General features: G+C 53.0%; 1 long non-coding RNA gene across 1 annotated transcript; it reads left to right on the forward strand.

The window, feature by feature from the left end:
* Positions 1–27: 27 nt before the first annotated feature.
* Positions 28–13,670, forward strand: LOC132681818 (uncharacterized). Its single transcript, XR_009611264.3, has 3 exons — positions 28–115; positions 10,816–12,840; positions 13,371–13,670. It is a non-coding gene; the product is annotated as an uncharacterized LOC132681818 (long non-coding RNA).
* Positions 13,671–16,959: the final 3,289 nt, after the last annotated feature.

The following is a 16,959-nucleotide window of genomic DNA, read 5'->3' on the forward strand; positions in this document are numbered from 1 at the left end:
GTGTTCCGGGGAGGTTAGTGTCCAGCATCCTGTGACGTCATGGCAGGAAGTGCACAGGGTCCTGCCCCTTATGCAGGGAGTCTGGTGTCCAGGGTCCTGTGACGTCACGCAGGAAGTGAGTGGCGTCCTGCCCCCTGTGCAGGGAGGGCTGTGTCGGGGCCGTGTGACGAAGCAGGGAGGCTGACTGGCGCAGTAGGGTAACAGAGATCCCCTTAGCGTGCTCACTTCCTGTTCTGGAGCCTTCTTTTGTCCTGCAGTCCTTGAAGCCCGAGGGGTGGGATAGTAATCAAGACTCTAAGGGCACGTGGCAGAGCCAACCAAAATCAGCTTAAGTGACAAGAGGTGCCTTGGAAGGCGGATGGTGAGCGCTGGAACCAGCATTTCCAGAAGAATAGGGCTGATGCCCCAGGTCTGCCACTCTCCCCCTTTCCCTCCTTCTCAGCAGCCCTGACTTCTCTCTGGTGGTGGACTCTCATCCCAAGACAGGAGCATGGCTACATATGTCCCACAGCTCATTGTCTCAGACACTCTAGGCTTTTCTCCATTGACATCTGTGAGAAAACCCCAAAGGAAGGACTCTGGTTGGCTCGCCTGGGTCATGCCCGACCAGGACTGATACCTGTCCCCGGGCTCACAGTGGGGTGGGTGGTCTGCCCAGGCCACTGCTCTTGTGTAAACAGGTGTGGGGTCCCAGGGGAGTGGACCAGGGTAAAAGAGAACAACCATGCCTCCTAAAACCTTGTAATGGCTCTAAAGATGGCTGGCCTACCAGGGGTCTCTTAGAGTTCTGATTTTTTTATTGCTGAAATGGGGAACTTTTGCAGATTTTTGCTTAGGTATTCTTCCTGGTGGATGTAGTGGAACCCTTCTACCTGTGGGAGTGATCATGAAGGACGCTGCAAATATCTGCAATGTCCCTCAGGCATGTTAACGTGGCTTGGGTTTGCGGGTGATGTGGTGGGTTTCATGTCCCACTTGAGCTAATTAATGGACTGATGACATATAGACCAGTGGTGTGGACTTCTGCTGTTCAGGTCCTTGAGCCAGCAGTCCCCGCATGAGACAGTGGAAACAAAACACAAATGGACAGCGGCACCTCGAGTGACAGAATTGTGACCCACCGTCCAGGGCCACCGTCCGAGTGGTTAAGCAGCAGTTGCTACAACAATCAGTCCCAAATGACCTGCATTTGATCAGTAATTGACAATTTTCTTAATTTTTGTCCCACTTCCTACCTATGCCACTGGGAGAAGGCAGCTCCGGGCATTTCCCTGTGAGGGGCTGGGGAGCAAACCTGGGGAGAACCACCTGGGGCAGGCGTGTCCTCAACACTCACTTAAAACAACATAAATTTAGGGGCACCTGGGTGGCTCAGTCGGTTGAGCATCCGACTTCGGTTCAGGTCACGATCTCATGGTTCGTGAGTTCGAGGCCCATGTCGGGCTCTATGCTGACGGTTCAGAGCCTGGAGCCTGTTTCAGATATGTGTCTCCCTCTCTCTCTGCCCCTCCCTTGCTTGTGCTCTTTCTCTCTCTCTCAAAAATAAAAACATTAAGAAAGAAACATAAATTTATCATCTTAATAGTCCCAGAGGACAGAGTCCACACTGGGTGGACGGCAGCGATGTGTGACTTCCAAGGGCTCTCTAGACTTTCTTCCTCTGCCTCTTCCAGTGCCCAGAAGGCACTACGTTCCTTGGCTGTGGTTGGTCTTCTCCATCTTCAAAGCCTGTCCTCTCTCTGGTTCTCCCTGTGCTGGTTATATAGACATTTGAGATTTCATGGGGTTCTCTGTGAGCATTAATTTTAGGTGCCAACTTGGCTGACCACATGGCCTAGACATGTGACCAAATATTCTGGATGTTTCCATGAGGGGCTTCTTGATGAGATTTACTTTCAGACTGTTGGACTTTGGGTAAAGCCGACTGTTCTCCATAATGGGGGTGAGCCTCATTCCATCAGTTGAAGGCCTGATTAGAGCAAAAACACTAATCCCTCCCGTGCAGGAGGGACTTCTCCCAGCAGATGGCCTTCAGACCTGGACTGCAGTGTCCGCTCTTTCGTGGGCTCCAGCCTGCCCTGCCGTTTGAGACTCGTCGGCTTCCACAATCATGTGAGCCAATTCCTGAAAATAAATCTTTTCTCTCTGCATCCACACCGCCTCCTGGCTCTGTTTCCCTGGAGAGTCCTCATTCGGGCCCCCATGGACAATCCAGGATAAACCCTCCCTCTAAATTCAGGTGGCTGGCAATCTGAATTCCACCTACAACCGCAGTTACCGCGACCATATTAAGTCAGAAAACTCGCAGGCTCTGGAGATTGCAGGCCTGGGTGTGCAGACCACCGTCCCGCAGACAACAATGTCTTTTGCCCACTTCTGACTTAGTGTGGAATTTTGAGAGTTCATTATATATTTATTCTTACTAAGTACGAGTACCTATTAGAGCTTCCATTTGCAAACAGTCTCTCGCGGTCAGCAGCCCACCTTTCATCTTCTTTACAAGGTGTTCTGCGGAACAACAGTTGTTTTTGGTTTTGCTGAATCCAACGTGTAGAGGCTGCTTTCAGGCAACGAGCCTGGGCAGTGGAAGTCTGAGTCAGGGGCCTACAGTGACCGCCAGGCTGAATGCAAGAGGCCCAGTAAGTGACCCACCCTGAAGTGCCATCGGCCCCAGCGGACCAATGGACTGCCTACAACCAGGCCCGACTCCTAAGATTACCAAAACAGGGAAAATTCCTCCGTCCGCATGCTTCCTCACTGCATCCTGTAACCACAGCGCCTCACCACTGCCTCCTGGCGGACAGTCTCTCTGCTGTCCTGCGACCCCCCCCCAACCCCGCCCCCAATGTATTCAACAAACCTCTGTCTCTTTGTTCTGTCCTGGGGGGTGAGTTCTTTCACCGCCTGAGGCCCGGACCCACCCAATCAGAATGTGCCACACAGTGTAGTCATGTTTTCCATAGTTGTCCTGTCTTTTCCCTAAGCCCTTGGTCTGGAAGATTTCTCTTATCTTCTAAAAGTTTTATACTTTATAGCTTATAATTATCATGTATAACCCACATAGATTTATGATAATATTGTCTATACTTGCAGAAAAATTTTGCTGGGATTTCAATGAGAATTTTGTTAAACCTTTAGATCGGTTTGGAAGGAATTGTCAAAAATGTTTTCCTGCGTGAATTGATACGATCATAGATTCCTTCTTCGTTTGTCCACCAATATGGTCAGTGACAGCGGGGAATTTCTACTGTTTTACCTTTTTCTCCTCCGCTGATCCTTTTCTGTCTTCTCTTGCTATTGAACCCATCTTGTGAGATTTTTAACTCTTCAGACATTTAGCGGATATTTAGTTCTAAAATATCCGCTTGGTTCTTTACATTCTCTGTGTGTTTGCTGAAAGCTTTTGTATCTTTGTGGAGACTTTCTATTTTTCACTTGTGCCGAGCATGTTTGTAAAGTCTCGGGGAGGCATTTGTATGATCAGTGCATTAAAATCCTCAGCAGTTACTTCAGACACCTGTCCCGTCTCGGTGCGATGACTGGGCTTTGACTGACATCCAGCCGGTGCATGCATCGCCGTATAAGACTCGGGTCATTTAGACCTTGTTCTCCGTAGGCAGGCGTCTGACACTGCCCTGGAGCCATCGTTACTGTCGATGGGGTGGGGTCTGGCTGCCTGCTCAGCCTGCTGCACCGGTGTCCCCAACAGTGAGTTGGCCCCTTTTAACAGCTCAGTGAGGGTGCAAGGCTAGGTTACCCACGCAACTTTGGCTGGTGGGCTGGAGACAGGGAACATTTTTTTCTGTGGTGTCTGGCTGGGGTAGAGGCGTTGTACTGTGGAAATGTCATCTGTCTCGTGAGGCTGACCCTGCGTCCCTGTCATTTGGCTGGAGGGAGCAGTCTGGGTCTGTGGGTATTTCTGTGTTGCCAGCATCTCCAGCTGGACCCTACTGGGATTCATGAGGCAATCTGAGAACCCAGGGGACCCATTGCCATGCTGTCCCTCGGGTCCTGAGGCCCCTTGTCCTTGGCCATCTCTGCGTCTCCTGGAGAATTCTCACGTTTGTTTTACAAGTAACATCAACAGACTTCATTGTGCTTAGTGACAAGACCAGGGGATGGGTTTTCCTGGTAGAGGTCCACACGTGCTTTCCTAGAAATCACCAGGGGGTTCGTGTGCAGCGTGGCCAAGCTTTGGAGAGGTGGTGCACACTGGGAACTAGGCTGACTCAGCTCCCAGCTTGGCCGCTTACTAGCTGGTGACCTCAGAGAAGTCACACCGAGCCTCGGCTTCCGAGCCATCCCACGAGGACAGGTGTTCCCATGGGTCATTTATTTCCCCCTCTTGCCACGTAGCCCCTACTCACTGGGCTGTGTTGGGGCCCCCGGGGTCATCTCTGCCTCACCTGGCTGTGCCCTTGCCAGTCCCTCCTTCAGTGGCTCTCCTCCTCACCGACGTCTTGTCTTGGGGGCTCTGCTGTTGGCCTGTCTCGTGACTGTACGGCTTCTGACATGGTTCCATGGTCCCAGGAGAGACTCCACGCTGGCCAGCTCTAGGCGGGGTGGGGGGGGGGCTGGCAGCATTTGGGGGTTCAGGTACCGAAGAGGCACCTTTGGCCACAGAATAAACCACTGGCCTCACCAGCTCATGGTCCTGCCCAGCATGACAGCTTGAAGGGCTGGGGTCCGTGGGGCAGAGAGCCAAGGGGCCAGGGACAGAGCTGTGACCAGCACCGCTGTTCTGGTTTCCAGGTCCACGGAACAAATCTCTGCTCCTGGAAAACCGGAGAGGGGAAAAATGGGATGTTTCCATTGACTGGGAGGCCCTAGGGGTAGCAGGCGCAGGTGATAGTCTGTCTGCACGTCGCCAGACGCCCCAGTTAAAGATCCTTTCGAAGATCGTTCAGAGTTGTTTTCACTTATGAAAATATCCCGTAGACCCATAATTTGGCAGTATACATATAATCAATTGTTTCAAAACCAGAAGTGATGCTGGCTATTATAATGTAAACTGTTTGCTAAATGAAGAATTACAGGAATCTAATTGGAGAAGTATACAAACAGTGGTTAATATGCTGCTTCTCGCAAAGACATATTACAACTTATAATCTTCCTTTATGGGTGTATGTTGTCAGCGCCTAATCAGGCGTGCGGGTGTATTCAGGTGTTACAACGTTCTATTAGCGGGGACGCCGCACTGTTATTTGCTGAGCTGTTTGTGTTACATTGTTGCTGGCTCTCTGAGCTCCCTTTCCCTGCTCCTCTCTCTCTGGTCTCTGCAATCTGTATAATTGTCTTCTTACTTTTGTCTTCAGAGCGCTTAAAATAGAGTCCTGGGAACAATTAACTGTGTCAGAACCACAGAGTTCTGGTGCCCTGCAGATGAATGGTAGGGACCTGTGCTCATGAGGTGCAGCCGTGTGGTATGCCAGTGACCCTTCCTGCCTGGGCTGCCAACCCGTCCGAGGCCGCATCAGGGCGGGCTCAGTCCCTGGGGGCGCCCACTTGACCTCAATGGGCCCCGATGACAGCTCTGTGTCCTGAGGTCCCTCTACAGGGAATCCCAAGGTGTGGGGGGGTGCTGCAAAAGTGAAATGCCAGGGGTGACACCGCCTCTTCTGTGGGAGTAGCGGGGAAAGGTTTGCCCACGTGAGGAAGCCCCTCCATTAATTCATTTGTTCGTTGGTTCGGCTTCCTCGTCTCCTCCCGGAGCGTGTCTTCTGTCGGCCTCAAAGAGAGGCCGAGACCGGCTCCATGAGAGCAAAGACCGATATGTCTGCTGAGACCAGCTTCCATGGTTTCAGTCTCTGTTGGGTTCAGTCAGTCTCCTGAATTCAGATAAGGAACCTGATGTTGCGTTGGGGTAGAGTTTTGTCAAAATGGAATATGATAGACCAGATGCGGTGTTGTGTGAGGGTAGCAGAGCTTCATAACTACAGTTGTGCTGGAAACATCTGCCCAGGCCTGTGCCCTCGTATTGCTGAGGAGGGGACCTCTGCTAGCTGAGCTTCAGTGCGGGTCTTTGGTTTCTGTTCACAAGGGCATCAGCCAGAGGGACGAACAGGGAGACAGGGTGGAGAAACGGAGAGGACGTGCCCCAGCCACGCGTGGGGGGAGCATGGGCTTCCTCGGTCACGGCCAAGGGCGGGGGCCACCGCTGCCCCTCCCTGTGGGGCTGAGGGTGACCAGGAATTGAAACAGGAAACCCTGAATGTCTGGATTACCTGACCGTCTTTAAGATTCCAGAACCATGACTTCAACTCAGACCACTCTGCCCACACCCCTGGCCCTCTCAGCCGTGAATATTGGCGAGCGTGGAAAGAATCCTGTTCTGATCCTTGATCGTTTCAGTTCCTCGTCGCCGTGGCCAACAGACCCAGGTAACGGCTTCTTCCTGGCGAGCTGCTGAAACGGGGGGCGAAGGAGAGAAAGCTGGGAGAGCCTCACGCGGGCAGCGCTGATCGGGGCGCGCTCTGGGCAGCATACCCCCCGGGGGCCTGCCCCGTGAAAGGGGACCGAGTCGGCTCCTGACAAAGAAGAGAAAATTGGTGTTACACCCCGTAGTTAATGTGACAACATACAGCTAATGAGCACTTAATGACCCCCAGTCTGCTCATTTCTGTCACCCGTTTGAGAATGTTACTTGTTTTATACTTAGCCCTCTGCTGGAGGATTAGCTCCGCGCTCAAGTGAATTAGTCAAGGTTCTTTAAAAATCAGAACAAAAGTGCTAGCAAATGTGTACAGATATGAGGGGCCTGCCTGTGTGTATGCTTGTCTGGATGACATGTAATTAACGTAAAGAAATTTCTGGCTGACTGTGTGAACTGGCAGTGACATTTTACCCACATTTGTTAAGAATGTCACCTTCACCTGGGATGTTATCTTTTCTCCCGAAATCCCTCTGGGAAGGACATCAGAGGCTGTGCTCTCTGCACAGGGACAGAAGGTCGTGTGTAGAGCAGGTCTGAGCATCTGTGGATGCACGCGGTCCCAGCACGGATTCGTTGGTTACACACACACACTCACACCCAGTTTTTCTTTCTTCCATTTGATCTGGTTCCGCTCTCTCCTCTTCTCTCGTGTTCTCTTAGGGACGTGCACCGAGAACTGTGGGCATCCAGAAAAGTGGTAGAATCTGTCAGTTTAAAAAAGTGCAAAGGTCTCTTTTTGTCGTTCTAATGCTCTACAGGTCAGATCAACTTAGCAGAAAAGCTCACTCTCACTGCTGTTACATTTTGCAAATGACTGAAAAATATTATTCTCATTTGCTGACTTTTTGTTTGATTTATTTAAAAATTTTTAATGTTCATTTATTTTTGAGAGATAGGGAGAGACATAGTGCAAGCAGGGGAGGGGCAGAGAGAGAGGGAGACGCAGAATCCAAAGCAGGCTCCAGGCTCCGAGCTGTCAGCACAGAGCCCGACGTGGGGCTCAAACCCAGGAACTGCGAGATCATGACCTGAGCCGAAGTCGGAGGCTTACCTGACTGAGCCCCCCAGGCGCCCCTCATTTGCTGACTTTTTAAAGATGACACCAGAGCCTTGAGACGGGTGCTGGGTCTATCTGCTTTCCCACTGGAATTACATATCTCCAGCACCCACTCAGCCAAGTTTATGCTTCTTTGTAAGAACTCGTGTCTCTTTTAACAATGCAGAATAAGTAACAGCCAACGTGCTTTGGAGCCGGGAAAGCAGGTGGAGGCACAATGGTTCTCTTTTGACTTTCAAGTGTTCAGAATAGAATCCCAGTTCCGCTGCGTTGCCTGGGCTCTGGGGGACCACGGCAGAAATTCAGCTGGGAATCTGCAGTTCACAGAACCAACCATAGATGTCGACACAGTACGCGGCTCCTTAAAACCATAAAGGCACAGATTGTTTTCTTCTTGGCTCAGGTGGCTGAATTTTTACCATTAGAGAGTTCTTCCTTTGCTTAAAATATTATGTAATTGGGGCTTACCATTTAAAAATTCAATACTTTTGGAAGGGATAACATGTTAATAATTTAGCAGCCACTGATACCCAAGAGCTAATTAGTTTAGGAAACGGCTTCACTAGCTGCAGTAAATCATGGTAAGTGACGGCACAGGATCACAGTGACTAGTGCCTACGGGCTGTGCTGTGCTGAGGAGGCCCCAGAGCTCTGGGAGTGGGTGTCCGGAGGGAGGAGGGGCTGGCTCCCTGAAGGTACCCTCCACTCGATTCTAAACGTGTCCGTGGGGCTTTCTTGTAGCCCCCCATTTCGAGAAGGCGGTACCCTGAAAACCCATGTGCACGTGGAATTCTTTGGGAAGCTGAGGGGGGAAGCGAGAAGAGGCAGCGGGGCTGTTTGCAAAGGCCACTTGTCTGTCGATTTGAAATTGAACACTTAGAATTCTGAACTTTCTAATATTGTTATCTAGTAGCTCTGGGAGGTGGATGGGCCAGCCTTGTGAGTCCATTTTAATAGATCCTGTCATCAGCGTCTGCTCATGAAAGTTCTTCGTTACATTAGTGTCCCTGAAACTGGAAGGAGGCTCCTTCTGCAGTCTCCAGGTGGCCCAGAGTTCAATGCAAAGTTGTTTTGCACAAAGACATCTGCAAAATAATTGGCCTTTCCGTTTTGATTTCCTTTCTATTGATTTATGTTAGGGACATTTAATTCCAAACCTTGGAGATGGCCGACACGGTCATTCGATTGCGGCTTTGTAGTGAAGAAACCATTAAGAAAGTGGAGAGGGAGAGTCATACAATTTCCGCTGGGACGAGGGATCGGGGCTAATTTTATTCTGAGATCAAGCTCGTGCCAGCCCTGAGCAGGTCACTGGCCGACACGTAGAGCCCCTGGTGGTGGGCCCCGCGAGGGAGGATGCCGCACGACCCAGGAAGTAGAGCTGCGCGCTCTGTGGGAGGGGGGTTTGGGTGCTGTCCCGAGACGCGGTCCTTCTCTGTTGCAAGGGGACAGCTCCAAATACTTCCAGGCACACGTCTCCTCAGACTGTCGTTTGAAATAACTGAGTCCAGTTTTTCAAATGAATTTTGATCTTAAAAAAAAGATGCTGGTTCCTGAGCCTTGGCGTCCAGGTGGCCTGGCAATCGGATGACAGACGCTCTGCTTCCCACGAAGCCATTACTGTGTCATTTGGAGGAAGGACACTGATGGGAATAGGAGGCCAGGCCACTTACAAGTTCTCTCTTTGCAAACGGCCAACTGATGCGCTCAGTGGATAGCCCTCACCACCGCCCCCCACCCCGGCAAAGGAAAGAAAAACTTGGCTGAGCATAACCATGCATATATCTACATTAATAAAAACCTAATCTTACAATTTTGTTTTGAACTTGAAGGTTTCAAATTTCATTTCATTTTGAAGGGAGTGAAGCCTCATCAGAGTTTGGTCTTGTTATGGTGTTAGATACATTTCTCCGCTGTGCAAATTTCACGTCAGGACGCCGGGTCGAGGGTGGCAGTTGCTAAGGGGTGCGTGCCACTGGGGGACTGATGGGGCCACCTGCTGTGGATGCCACTCCTTCTGGAGAAGCTCCAGGTCACCGTGCCAGCTTTGGGGAACGGCTCCTCATGCCCCTGGGACCTGAGGTCATCCCACCCTCAGAGAGCCTGCCCCATCCCCAGTGCTCCCCGTTTTGGGGTCCACTCCCCTCTGGGCACATGCAGAAGACTGAGACAGGAAGAGGGGGCGGGATGGGAGCCAGGAGGCAGAGGAGGGGGGAGGGACCGAGCCAGGAGAGATGGCCACGTGAGGTCTTAGTCACAGCAGTGGCATGGCGGGCTGGCCAAGCCCCAGTGGTAATGCCCCACCCAGACTTTCCTTCCCGCCTTTTCTCCAGCTGCACCTGCACCCCACTTGCACACATCTCCCATCACGTTGACCCCGTAGCACACCTAAGTACGTGCTGCCAAGTAGAACGAGTCAGCTTCTGGAATAACTCCAATGTGACCCCACAGCCCAGGCAAGGGCCTGCACCCCTGCACCCACCCTCACTTTCCTGCAGACACTGCCCCCCTCCTCTGAACCCCACCCCCCAGCACCCCTGCACCTGCCCTCACCTTCCTGTAGACCCTGCCCCCCCTCTGCACCCCACCCCCAGCACCCTGCACTCTTGCACCCGCCCTCACCTTGCTGCAGACCCTGCCCCCCCTTCTGTACCCTACCCCCTGCACCCTGCACATCTGCACCTGCCCTCACCTTCCTGCAGACCCTGCCCCCTCCTCTGAACCCCAGCTCCCAGAACCCTGCACCCCTGCACCCCTGCACCCTCCCTCACCTTCCTGCAGACCCTGCCTCCACTCTGTACCCCACCCCCAGCAACCTGCACCCCTGCACCCTCCCTCACCTTCCTGCAGACCCTGCCCCCCCTCCTCTGTACCCCACCCCCTAGCACCCTGCACCTCTTTTCAAATACTGGCTGTGTCTGTGGGTGTGGAAGAGGTGGGAGCACCATGTTTAGGAGCCGGACCGCTGAGCTCAGGTCATCTGTGACCTCAGGCAGGAGCTGGGACTCCCGGTGCCTCGGTTTCCCCATCTGTACAGTGGGGCTGCTGATGCTCATAACCCCGGTGGGAATGGGGATTAAAGGAGTGATAAGTGTCCTATGGGTGATGGTGTCTTCGCGTTGGCATAGACATCTCAGCCCTGGAGAGCATTTCCGTGACTTTCTGGTATTTTCTAGCCATTCCATCCCACTCAAATCTAAGTGACAACATCTCTTCTCCTCTTCCCCAGCCACCCTGTTCTTTCCCTCCCGATTTTATTCTGTCTTGCTGCCCACTGATTTGACTTCTGAAAGCGTTTTAAGATTTTCTCTTCTTCTGTCAACAGGGTTTGGGAGCTGCCTCATTGTACCGTTAAGTTCTGATCGCCAGGCAGCATCTACCGGCTCCTCGTGGGCGTCTGAGAGGAGAAGTCAGTGGAAGTTTCCAAGGTGAAGCGTCCTCAAGAAGGGAAGCTATTAAGAATTTCTGAAACAGCTTTGCTCTCCTTTGACTGAAATCAGTGCATGTTTTGAGGGTTAAGCAACAAGATTGATGCCTCCTTTCAAAGGGCCGGGTGTCCTTACTGAGCTGTCCTCTGGAGCACCTGACGGATGCAAGCCTCTGGGGTTGGGTCAGTTCTGGAGCCTCTGAGAGCTGCTCGTTCTAAAGCTGCTGCAGCTCATAGTACAAGGCAGGTTCTCGCTGTTTACTGTCTTTGTGCGGTCAGGTCGGAGTCCAAACTTTGATGGCTTTAGTAGCCAGCAGCTTTCCAGGGTGGGCATCAAGAGACTGTAGACAGCCTTCGGGCTTTATCTGAGAGCTATTTACTTACTTGTCGCAGGAAACGTGTGTGTTTTCTGCGGAGAGAGCAGAGAGCTGCCTGCGTGGATGCATCATCTATCAGCCAGCAACTCGAATGTGCTACAGAGCAAGGCCCCCAGGGCTGCCGATTCCACCTCCCTGTTTCACGACAGATAGCACTAACCTCTCTTTACCTGGAATGACTAACCCACATGTGGAGAACAGTATGATGGCTGACTCAATAGAGGAAATGGAAATAGACTGTCAGAAGAGGAAACTGACGTGTTTCCAAGTGTGAATCCCTGGGCACAGGGAAGGGGACAGGCATTTGCCTCCTTGAAAGGAGTCGTTTGAGTTTAAGAGAAAGGGAGCATGTCCGGCTGGGTGGTGTTGACATCTGATGGCTGATGTTTGAAGCGACGGCTGGTAAGTCTGTTTATACTCACGTTATATCTGTAGAGACGGGCCCCTAGGAGCACACACTGATCCGCAGACGTGTCCTGTCTGTGCGTCGCACACACCAGCCACGGTGCTGTCAGGTGCCTGGGGCACGACCGTCCAGACTGGTGAGCAGCTCTTCACAACGATCTGATCAAATAAATGGACAAAGCGAAGGGCCCGCCCTGCCCTGGGAGGCCTCGCACCCCCTCGCGAGAGCCCCAAGTCGTTGCTGATACGGTGGGAGCTTCCCCGACACTGCTGCACATTCCCGAGGTATTTTGCAGCGGCTGTGGGTTTTTGAGCTATTATAATTAATTTTTGAGGAATAATATGTGAGACTTGGGTAACTCAACATGTTTTCTGGATGTGAAGGGACAGGCTGAGGACACAGCAAGGCAACAAGTGCCCGGCAGTCCCACCACCCACGCTTGGGCCCAGACGAGCCATGCGGGTGCCTTCCAACACCGCCAGCATCATTTCCCAGCTGACGCCAAGTGGGGGTCCCGAGGGAGAGCCCCTAGCCAAGCCTATCAGCCCAGCACCATGGAGGTGATCGCACACTGTTGTTTTCAGCCACGAAGTTCGGGCTTTGCTGGGCTGCACTGATGTCTGGGTGTAAGATCCGCGGCATAAACATTATGGTCCACGTGAGGAAGGTGGTGTTTGCAGGGTCTTATTCGCCAGAGTAGAGCTGAACCCTGCTCACACCAGAAGGGCTGCTAGAAACATTCACAACCGCATGCCAGCATTGCAGCCATACAGAACTATGCACAACCACGTGCATCCACAATCACGTGACCATCTGACCACCCACAGCCGTGCACGACCACGTACAGCCATCCAGAGCCTTGCACCAGCACTGCAGCCATACACAACTGGTGGGGACTGAACACGGATCTGGATTGCACACTGCCTGGGAGCCAAGTGCAAGCACGCCATCACACGTGGAAAAGGGAGGCAGCTGCGGACAGTGATGTCTGTAACTGCGGAAGGTGGGTGCTGGCCGGGGCGCTCTGGAGCTCCTCCTTGACGAAGGAAAACACTGAGGCTGCTTCGGCCCTCGCGGCCCATTGCCTCCTGGGCTGTTGGCAGCAGAATGGGGGCCCGGGTGTCACTCCTCCCCTGGACGGTGAGTATCACAGGGCGACCAGGCTGAGTGGGCCAGTCCTGTGGGCCAGGGCCGTATGCAGAGGTGTGGGGTCCACATGTGGGGCACTGGCCATGCCAGGAGAGCAGCCCATCGCGAGAGCCTGCGACCTACTGTCAGGGGCTCTGGGAAGCCGGCAACACCCATTGTGCCCAAGACAAGATGAGCCCCAGGTGCCCTCCGTGGCCAGTGACGGGGACTCAGGTGCGGCTCCTTGGGTCCTGCAGGGTGCGGGGCAGAGTGAGTCGGTTCAGGGGGAAGGTTGTCAGGCTCCCGAGCCCACAGGAGGGGCCTCTGGACCAAGGGAAGGCACAAAAAATCCAGACTTTCCTCCAGTTTGTCCCCATGAGGGGCCAGAGGAGAGCACTGGCCGGTGTCCCAAACGCAGTGACATTTGGAGGACAGAACCAGAAGTAGGACCCTCGTTAGAGAGAAGATACCCAAATCTGGCTTGCCTTGCAGAGGCCGCTCAGGCGTGCACTGTTTTGTGAGGACTTTCTTGTTCTCTGCAGACAGAAGTGATGACTCAATTCCTAGTTCATTCAAAACCAAGGCCAGAGGGGCGCCGGGGGGCTCAGTCCGTTAGGCCTCCGACTTCGGCCCAGGTCATGATCGAGGGGATCGAGCCCCGCGTCGAGCTCTGTGCTGACAGCTTGGAGCCGAGAGCCTGCTAGGATTCTGTGTCTCCCTCTCTCTGCTGCTCCCCTGCTCTCTCTCTCTCTCTCTCTCTCAGATATAAATAAACACTAGAAAAAACAAAACCAGAGCCATGATGTGTGCATCGTGGTGCACATGTCAGTGAGACAGATGCACGGGTGTGCCCCCCCGACCACCATCACAGCCCCTCCTCCCTGCCCACTTGGCGCCTGGATGGCCGTGGCTGGGGAGCCGCACCATCGGGCAGCTCTCAGGCTGACGAGGACCTTGGCCGCCGGGCATCTCTTTGTCGTTCTCGGGCAGTGCACAGAGATGTGCAGATGCTGCTACTGGAGTCTGCTCACGAGGCGGCGCTCTGGACTCACACCCGGCACAATCGCCGGGGGCCCGACCTCACACACCCCTGCGTTCCATCGGGCGGGAGGGGTGCTGCTCTCAGGGTCCTCAGGAGCCCGTGTCCGTGGGACCCAACCCTCCAGCATGGCGGCCATTTGAAAACCAGGATGATGTGTTTGGGCCATGATTTCCTTGATCCCCTGACCGCCCCAGAATTGCTCCTGGGCGTGGCTCGCTCTCCCATCAGCCGTGTGTGGGGTTAGTGTGTTGGCTTAAAAGTCAGGCCCAGAGTTGCCAGTGCCCCCCTCCTCCCTCCCGCCGCCGTCTGCGCACAGCCGAGCGTCATCAGCCCCGACCCAGCTCCCTAAGGCCCGATGGCGGTGCCTCAAACCTCTGTGCACAGGTGGCCTGTGGATCCCAATAGATGCGGGACGTGCAGGGCCCAGCAGGTGCCCGAGATGGCAGTTCTCACAAGCTCCCGGCAGAGGTGATGCCCAGGTCCCGGGCCTCACGCTGAAGAACAAGGTGCTAACAGTCGCGGTGTTCACATGAGACTCGGCAAGACGCACAAAGAGGGGAATTGCTGTCGCGGGGCCGGCATGGTGTCCCCTATGCTAGGTGTTTGGGGACAGGTCTGTGGGGACAGAGCAGGGAAGGCTGGCCAGCGAGGTGGCTGGGCCGCGGTGCCGATTCCAGACCCAGGGCCCAGGGGAGGGAGCTGAGGCTGTGTCTTCTGAGGGAGGCTCCAAGGGGGGTTTCAGGTGGAATCTGTGACTTTAAGTCTTCTGCAGCCAGAGGGAATAAGCCATCAGGGCCTGCAGCCACCCTTGTGGGCTGAGAAATTCGTGAAACGCGATGTCTCGGTGTCGACGGTGACTGTGCTGGCAGAGCCTGGAGGCCGCCGGAGGCCCTCACGGCCACAAGTGGTGCCAGCACATGGAGGGCGGAGACCCAGCAGCACCCACTTCTTTCCACCGCGAGCGCACCCTCTCAGCCACGGCCCCTTGCAGAGAGCCCGCAGGTGCGCAGAGCAGGACCCATGACCTCAGAAAACGTCTGCAAGGCTCTTCTGTCAGGAGGTTGGAATGACGCCTATTTATGGAGCTTAGACCTTTAGGGTCCAATTTAACAAAAGAAGAAATCCAGACTCCCAGAAGGAAATTTGGGATTTCAGAGTTTATTTCTTCTGTCTTTGCAGCAAGCGACACACAGATTGTTTTCCTGGACTTCACTTTTTAGGTAAAGAATTCAGATTCTTCAGTGATCATGTTTCAGAAGTTACTGAAACAGACAATATTCTGACATTTTTCTTCAAGGTGCTGGAAGATCCCTAGGGCTAGGGGTGCAGTGGTAACACCCAAGACACATGGGTAATTGTCACTCGTCCCTCCCACCAGCATAAAGGCCGTGGTCCAGCTCAACACAAGCACCCCGTGGACACTCCTGCCAGAGCCGGAGACCATATTGCGGATCCACCCTTGTAAAACCTGGGGGGCGCTGAGGTCTGGCTGGAGTTTTGTGCCGTGTGTGTGTGTGTGTGTGTGTGTGTGTGTGATGAGACCAGCCACCCCGTGACGCAGGACAGACCACGCTTAACACATCCAGCAAGAGATAATTGTGTTCTGTAAAGAGAAAACACACCCATAGAGGGGTCATTTATTTTAAAAATTCCTAGTTTTGTAACATTAGGAGCCGAGTGGTACCTGTTATGCAGTAATTACGTCCACTGGCGCTGTTTTGCATCCTTCCATTTGAGTAAGAGCTAAAGAATGCTTTTTACTGTGCCAACACACTCTAAATAATGACATATTACCTTTAATTTTCCCATTTGAATTTAAAGTTTTCTTTGGATCAACACTGATTTGTCAGTTATTTCTACATGCAACTTCCACTAAAATATACAGCAGATTCTGAAACAGCTTCACATCACGACTCAGCTGTCACGGGTGTCTTGCCTCTGTCAGTGACGGCCGGAAAGTGCACAGGCTCTGCCTTGCACCTGATTCTTATTTATAAATTCCGCTTCATTATTGCAACAAGACACCGCAGGTAGTGCATTTATGTGGGATTCCTGCCCCCCTTTCGGGTTAAAGTCTCTGCGCCTTCAGCCGCAGAGCTCCTGGTACCCCCCGATGGGTTCAGTAATCACCCAGAAATGCACTGCACGCTGGGGCTTATGGCTGCCATATATTTAGTGCGATCGTTTTAGGGGAAAAAAAAGGACTATAATGAAGATTATGTGTGGGGGGAGAAAAAGCTCAGGAAAGAATTAACTATGAAATAATGTAATTACTCAGAGGCTCTTGGACATTTGTTTTTAATATCCAGGAAAATTTCAGAAGTTCTTACAGCCCGCTGTATATGCTCTCTCGGGAGATCTAAGCACCAACTTTGAAAATGCACTTTGGCTGGTTGCATGGTGGAGACCTGGGGCTAATTTCTTAAAAGGGTTAAGCTGGCATGTTCCGCATTAAATTACTGCCGTCATTCAATTCATTAGAAGAGTTTATGGAGTTACAATATGTCTGTAATTTATAGCCTGCTTACTGACAAAGCTTAACGCTAACATACGCCTAATTTGCCAGGGTTATCTCAAGTTCCATTCATCTCCCCCGGTGACAATGCGCATGATTCCATGCTTCATGGACAAGGTACATGCAGTTTCGTATTTAGTGCTATCAATCACAGGGGATTGCCTCTCTCTCCTGCCTCAGCGTTCAAGGTGATTTCTCTGAGGCCTCTGATGAGTGATGACAGGGTGGCCCGGCCACTGGAGGGAAGCGTCCCTCAGTGTCCCCAGAGGGACCTGGGGAGGCCACGTGTCAGCCGGGTGACTCAGTCGTGGCAAAGCCTGGGTGTCCTAGCACCACCAGGGCATTTCAACCTGGTGGGGACAGCATCTCATTTACAGGCCGTCCATACGGAAGTGGGCGGGAAACGCGCTCTCCTGGGTCAAGATTCCCAGGTTCCTGTGTGTGGGGCTTCATCCCTGCCGGCCTGCTGGGGACAGCCGATTCGAGCTCAGGGCCACAGCACCCTCTGACAACAGCGCTCTCCTGGCCGCCGCCGGTTTTCGTGGAACAGTGGCCTTAGAACACGTCTTGCAAA

The sequence above is a fragment of the Panthera onca genome, chromosome A1 (assembly GCF_046562875.1).
Source record: "Panthera onca isolate mPanOnc1 chromosome A1, mPanOnc1 haplotype 2, whole genome shotgun sequence".
NCBI classification, from domain to species: Eukaryota; Metazoa; Chordata; class Mammalia; order Carnivora; family Felidae; genus Panthera; species Panthera onca.